Genomic DNA, 617 nt, shown 5'->3' with positions numbered 1-617 from the left:
TGAGTAAGTCATTTTCTAGATATCTCCTCTTTCTGTAAACTACTCAAGTTCCGGGCGAACAAATAAGTTTTTCATAAACCGTAAAATTAATTTTAGGATGCTGTATAAAAAATGATTTTGATGTAAAGGTTTGATTTGATAATTTCATCTACTCCTACGTATATACTGTGTTACATTGCACAGACAAATAGAAAGGAAACTGGATAGATGACAAATAACAGTTGAAAGCGAGAAATTCCCATTTCATATGAAATACATTTATTGGGGTCGGTTCTTGGAATTTTGCTATTCACCCTCTTTGAAACCACTTAACTAGCAGTTGCATGAGTTGAAACAAGCAAACATCTAATTTCTCGCTCACCTGTTCGAATGTGGATGCACCTCCTCAAAGAAACGCAAAGACTTATGGCTTACTAACAGCTGATTATACATACTCTCGTAACTCTCTGTATATGCACACGCACACGCACACGCACATGCACATGCAAATGCACATGCACACGCACACGCACACGCACATGCACATGCAAATGCAAATGCACATGCAAATGCACACGCACACGCACATGCAAATGCACATGCACATGCACACGCACATGCACACGCACACGCACACG

Source organism: Penaeus vannamei, chromosome 42 (genome assembly GCF_042767895.1).
Source record: "Penaeus vannamei isolate JL-2024 chromosome 42, ASM4276789v1, whole genome shotgun sequence".
In the NCBI taxonomy this organism is placed as follows: Eukaryota; Metazoa; Arthropoda; class Malacostraca; order Decapoda; family Penaeidae; genus Penaeus; species Penaeus vannamei.
Note: the sequence above shows the minus strand (reverse complement) of the source record.